Source organism: Tupaia chinensis, unplaced genomic scaffold, assembly GCF_000334495.1.
Source record: "Tupaia chinensis unplaced genomic scaffold, TupChi_1.0 Scaffold000213_1, whole genome shotgun sequence".
Lineage (NCBI taxonomy): Eukaryota > Metazoa > Chordata > Mammalia > Scandentia > Tupaiidae > Tupaia > Tupaia belangeri.
In genome coordinates, this window is record NW_006159688.1 from 144216 (window position 1) to 150577 (window position 6362).

A 6362-nucleotide genomic window follows, 5' to 3' on the forward strand; every position below is an offset into this window, starting at 1 on the left:
GAATAAGATATCACTACACACTTATCAAAATGGCCTAAATAAAATCTGCTAATAACATAAAGTACGATCAATCCTTCAGCAACATGAGAGTTAAGGGCACCTGCCCCCTGCACAGTTAAAACTTAATGTATAACTTTTGAGTTCCCAAAAACATAGCTAACAGCTTTCTGTTGATTGGAAGCCTTATTGATGACATAAACAATCTACTGGCACATATTTTATATGTTATATGTATTTTATACTAAACTCTTAAATAAACTAAAGAAAATGTTAAGAAAATTGAAAGAAAAAATACATTAGCGGTATTGTACTGCCTTTTTCAATATACTTATTTTTAAAAAACGAAAAAGACAAAATTGCATGTAAGTAGACCTGCACCGTTCAACCCATGTTGTTCAAGGCCTGACTGTACTGGTGAGGATGTGAGAATGTGGAGGCCAGATCCCGAGTACATTGCTGGTGAAAGTGTAAAAGGGTACAACCACTCTGGAAAACTGACTGTTTCTTGAAAAACTAAACCTACAACTACCATATAACCTTGCAATCGTACTTCTGGACACTTATCACAGAAAAGCAGAAACGTACTCTTCAAAAACCTATGTTTTATTCATTATAGCCCAAATTAAAAAGAACTCTTGTTTGGGGCCGGCATGTGGTGTGGTGATTCAGGATGCTGGCCTCCCACATGGGAGACCATGGTTTGAGTCCCAGGCCTGGTGGCTTGCTTTCTCACTTTCTTTCTTTCTCTCTCTCTCTCTCTCTCTGGTCAAATTTAAATAAATAAATAAAGTTAAATAAAATAATAATTCTTTTTTTTTAAAGAAACAACTCTTGTTTTCACTGGGTGAACAGTTGACAAACAATGATGCATTTATACCAGCAAAGACTACTTAGCAATAAAAAGGAACAAATTCTTGATACACAAAACTACCTGGATAAATCTTTTTTTTTTTTTTTTTTCTATAGAAAAGTTTTTGCTATAGGGCACATGCGCTCGCTGGAGAGACAGAAAGAGACAGAGAGACAGAAAGTGAGAAATCACCGCCCCCCCCCCAAAAAAGAGGATGGCTGCACTGTAGTACCTTCCCCCTCACGACACGATCCTTTCTCCTCCATTCTCCTCTCGGGATTTTGGGCATGAATGCACATGCACCTAGAGCAAGTTTTAAGCCACTGTGCCCGGACTTGAATTGTGGTTGACGACGTGGGAGTCCAACAACGTACCTGTTATACCATCTGCTGATCCTGACCTGGATAAATCTTTTAAAACTACCTCGAGTAGAAAAAAAACAATCTCAAAAGATTAAATGCTTTTTGATTCCATTTATTTAACATTCTTGAAATAACAAAATCATAGATAAGGAGATCATGTTAGTGGTTGACAAAGCTTAGGGACTGAGAAAGAAGTAGATGTGTTTATAAAAGAAACTGTGAGGGATCTTGGCTTTGAAAACATAATATTGACAAAGTATACATTGTATAATGTTTAACAATGCCAATGGAGTGATAAAGGAGCAGAAGGGTTATGAGTTATTTTGTATCTTGACTGTGTCAATATCAGCGGAATAGTTTTGTTAGTATAGTTTGATAAAGTGTTACCACTGAGAGATTATTTCTTACAACTGCATATGAATCTGAAATTATTTCCAAATAAAATATTTAATTAAGAAAAAAAAAAGACCATGCCATTTCTGACTGGCTGTTTGTTTTCCATCACATCCATTTGGAAACTAATCACTATGTGGTGAGGACGCTAAGAGCAACATGGACAGGGCATGTGTAGATACTGGGGCTGACAGCCCTTGCTGACTTCCCAGATGGTAGCCAACATCAAGCACCAGCCTCAAGCATGAACGAGCCTACAGATGGTGCCAGCCCTTTGCCATCCTCCCAGCTGCCCAGAGCTAATGCCATGTGGAACAGATTCACTGTCCTCAGAAACCTTCCCCAAACTGCAGATTCATGAGCAAAATAAATGCTTGTTGCTCTTTTCAGCCACTAATTTTAGGGTTTTAGGGTTTTTTTTGTTTTGGTTTGGTTTGGTTTGGTTTTTGCTTTTTGCTTTTTGCTTTTTGCATAGTAAAAGGTAACTGGGGAAAAGTTACTTTTGTCTATGAACATTCTACACAAAAAGAGAATGACTTTGTATCTTTTTAATGTTTATTTCCAAGAGTGAAAGAGAGACACGCCCAACAGGATCTCACAGTGTCCGACATCACAATCCACGATCCCCAGCCTCAGCGAAAGACACGCCCAACAGGATCTCACAGTGTCCACATCACAATCCACGATCCCCAGCCTCAGCGAGCCCTAATTATAGACATGCGTTCAGTGTATACAAGGAGACGTGAGGTCAGGACCCAGGCACCCTCCCGTGTGGGTCCAGCATCCCATTACCACTGCACCACTGCAGCTAGCTCCAGAGAAGGGCTTTCTCAACCAACCTTGCTGTTAAGCACTGAGAGCATCTTTTGAGGTATCATTAAATTGTAACTTTGATTAGTTCAAGACTGACTTCATTTCAATCAGTCTCAATTAGAGAGGTTTTATTATAACCCCCAATGTCCAAATTACAAATTGGACACATCATTTGGTTAAGATTTTTATGCCACTTATGGGTTTAAGGGGCAATTTGAGAGATACAGTTTGAATACTAAAATGGAATGTCAGATCTTCAAGGGCTTATAGTATAAATTATTTGACATCAGAATTTTCTTGGGAAAAAAAAGAATTTTCTTAGAAGATTTAAAAATACATTTACATATATGTACCTATTATTAACATATAATTATTAACTATTACTTTCAGATGGGTAGTTATAAATGATAAATTATCATGACTTGTTTAAATATATATATATATATTATAATTCATTACTAATGTCAAATCATCTGTATATTACTTCTTGCAAATGAATCAGGCTATGTATGAACCTCATCAACACTGGACTTTTTTTTTTTTTTTGAGATATTTTCTTCTTTTTGCTGTAGAGCATGTGCACTTGCTAGAGAGACAGAGAGAGCCAGAAAGCAAGAAATCACCTCCTGGGGGAATGGCCATACTACAATCCCTTCTCCTCCATGCACGCACACGCACCTGGCCTGAGTTTCAAGCAGCCAGGTCCAGGATTCGAATCGCAATCAGCCATGTGGAAGTCCAACAATGTAACCATTCCGCCATCTGCTGGTCCCACCATCAGACTTTATTATTCTGCTGTAATACTGCATCACGTTTAACATGCAGATATGACAAGATTAGATACAAAGTCAGGCTACACGTTCTTTCAGATAGGTAGGACTCCATTTCTTCCTGCTTTTCATTTGTCTTAGTCCGTTTTCTACTGCTATAACAGATACCACAGTCTGGGTAATTTATCAATTATAGATGTTTATGTGCCTCAGAATCTGGAGGCTGGGAAGTCCAAGAACATGGCACCAGCATCTGGTAAAAGCTTTTACACTGTGTTATCCCATGATGCAAGGCAAATGTGAGACAGAGAGAGAAGTGGACCAAAATTCATTCTTTAGTCAGAAGCCCACACTCGTGATAACTAACTCACACGATAACAGCACTAATACATTCATGCGGACAGAGCCTTCACGACCTAATTACCTTTTTTAAAAAAATGATTTTGTTGTTTGCTATAGGGGATGTGCACTCATCAGAAAGAAAGAGAGATAGAGAAAGAGCAATAAAACACGTTCCAGGTAGAATGGCCATGCTGCAGTTCTTCCTGTTCCATTTTCTTAGGACTTCGCATACTTGCTTGGTATCTTTTCACGCTGTGCATCTAGGACTCAAACCTTCAGGTCTCCAGCTACCTTAACCACTGTGCCACCAGCTAAAGGGATCCAGCTACCTTAGCCACTGTGCCACCAGCTGGCCCCCTGAGTCCCACCTCTTACTATCACAATAGCAATTCCATTTCTTTTTCTTTTCTTCTTTTTTTAATTAAATGTTTTGGAGGGCATGGGCATGCGTGCTCACCAGAGAGACCGACAGAGGGAGGGGTATGTTCTTTATGTGGCTTGGTCTTCATGCAATCTCTTCTCCCTTTCTCCTTTCTGTAAGGATCTGGAGCACACATGCACACACATGCACAGTGTTTCTCAAGCCATTGGGTCCAGGACTTGAATCACATGGTTTGTGTGGGATCTGACCCCCTTAACCACCAGGTCATAAGGTTGGCTCCACAATTAAATTTCAACATGAATATTGGAGTGGCATTCAAACTATAGCATCAATTATCTTTCTTTCTTTTTATTTATTTATTTTTTGAGAGGTTTTTGCTACAGGGTGCGTGCACTTGCCAGATAGACAGAGAGAGACAGAGAGACAGAAAGTAAGAAATCACCCCCCAGGGGGGATGGCCATGCCACAATCCCTTCTCCATTCTCCTCTCAGGACCCTGGGCACACACACACACACACACACCCGGTGTGAGTTTAAGCCACCGGGTCCGGGACATGAATCGTGGTTGACTACATGGGAGTCCAGCGACACAACCATTAAGCTAACTGCTGGTCCCAGCATCAATTATCTTTCAAACAGCCTAATATTTGTGTGTAGTCCTCTTACCTTATTTAGGTTTTTTTTTTTTTTTTAGTTTTTTTTTTTTTTTTTTTTCCCTTAGGAATTTCTGACTTAGTCCCTGACTTAGCTGTTCAGGTGCCGTTTTCTTCTTAGTACTTCCAGCATCCCCTTTAATCATTACTATTTGATTTTGGATCCATGCCTTGCCTGACTACAAAGAAGTTTCCTGAGTCTTCATACTCTTGTCTTCTAACTGAAAGTAATAATGACTCTAGAAGATTTTAGAGGATCTTTTCTTCTATTCTTTTGTTTCTCTCTCAGGGCATCCTATCTTCATTTCTCTCCCTTCCCTTCTTTCACACTGAACACTTACCGCACCACCTCTGTGTCATGTAACATGCATTATGAAACAGGCAATATTTTGGGGTCCAGCCCAGCTACATTTTAAACACTGGTTTTCCCTCTGAGTAAATTTAAAGCTTTGTAAGGATTTCTTTTAATGCACCAAAATAAACTTGAACTTTCATTCTATTTAAAAAGTTCCATGAGCTTTGGAAAGTATCCTTCAAAAGCTAGGGGAAACTGTTCAAATTCCCTATACCTTATATGTGTAAAATGAGCATTAAAATGCCCATTGGTGGGATTCATCAACAACCATTAACTCCTTTTCCTTTTGTTCTTCAAACTCTGAAATTTGATGTTGTATCAAACAGTGTCGGTTGAGGTGGATTGGGAGATTACTTTTAAGGGAGAGGCTGACTAGAAATCCCAGAGGTGATACCAGGCCAGGGAACCAGAAAGAACCAAGCTCACTGATCTCTTGAGCCTCGAGCTTTTTGAGGCCTGGAGAAGTGAGGAGCTGACACTTTTGCTTTCTATTTACGACTCCGTGGAAAAAGAAGTAAGAGTAGAGGGATAGAAAAAGATGGAATATGCCAAGGATGGCAGAAAGAATGAATGGCTAATGGGAGAGAGAAAGCGGAAAATAAACCTAAAACATAAGATTATATGATATTGCTATGGTTTAGATAACTTGTCCAAATCAACTTAGCATGTGTCTGCTTGACTCTAGTGACGTCGAACTGAACCAGAAGCACCACATTCGCTCGCTTGCACAGATGACAGGAGGGACCTGATCCCATTAGCCGAGATTGCAGCTGAGCAGTAACAAGTGCGTGGCCATTGACCGGCACTCGACTCTTTGAGCCAGCAGGGGGCGCATGAGCTCCAGGAACTCGCCCTCGGAGTCAGGGGGCGTGGCTTCTGCATCCTTGACAGACAGCTAAAGATGCTGGCGAAGATGAGGTAATACCCGTCGGAGTGAAGAGGGCCTGGGGGGTGTGGGCGCGTGTGTGCGCGCAGTTGTGAGTGTGTGAGTGCGTGCGCGGATCGGAGACACCGCACGTCTCCACGCCCGCGCTGCGGACACTGAGCACGCTGTATCAAAAGAAAAGGAAAATTCTGTTTCTGGGAGGGAGTCGTCAAAGTTGCAGCCGGGCAACAGCGACGGTCCCGGGACCGTGTCATGGCGGGTCCCTTCTCAGCATCAAGGGAATGGGGAAACCCCAGCGGGCGCGGGTTTGCATCAGCGCCCAGTTTGGGAGGGGCGATTTATTCTGGAAGCTAGTGAGCAGAGCCACAGGGAGGGGGAGCTCTCCCCGCGGCGGCGGCTGCAGTTCGTGCAGAGAAAGGGTGGGGAGGGAGGGAGAGGGGAGGAGAACAGAGCGTGCCATTCCGAGCGCGATAGTGCGGCGAGATCCCACCCCGGCGTCTGCAGAGCTCAAGGCGCAACTGGTGCGAGGGCTCGGTCCTTGCCTCGCTGTCAGCTC